The sequence below is a fragment of the Scyliorhinus canicula genome, chromosome 9 (assembly GCF_902713615.1).
Source record: "Scyliorhinus canicula chromosome 9, sScyCan1.1, whole genome shotgun sequence".
Lineage (NCBI taxonomy): Eukaryota > Metazoa > Chordata > Chondrichthyes > Carcharhiniformes > Scyliorhinidae > Scyliorhinus > Scyliorhinus canicula.
In genome coordinates, this window is record NC_052154.1 from 29,653,854 (window position 1) to 29,654,241 (window position 388).

Here is a 388-nt window from a genome sequence, read left to right on the forward strand (position 1 = left end):
TTGAAGATATAGTTATAAACCCCAAACAAAATTTGAAAAAGAACATGAATTAGAGATGCGTTATTCGTGGTGTGGAAAAATAAATAATTTTGTTGTACTCTTCTGTCCATGCAGTTTGCCAACGTGTTGCCTCTGAAAAGTCAGTCTTTCAAAATTTGAATGTAATCAACAATCAGAAATTAGCAATTTTGTACATCCACATTCTATTAAAGTGATAAAAGAACATCTACAAATTTCAGTTGAGGCATATTTAACTATTTGCATGGGCAGGTTAACCGTATTCTTTTGTGAAGCAAAAACAGGGGCCATGTAGGCTAATTAAGGAGACAAATTAAACTAGGCAAATGGTCTCTTTCAGGTTTTTGAAAAATAATATGAGATGAAAGGA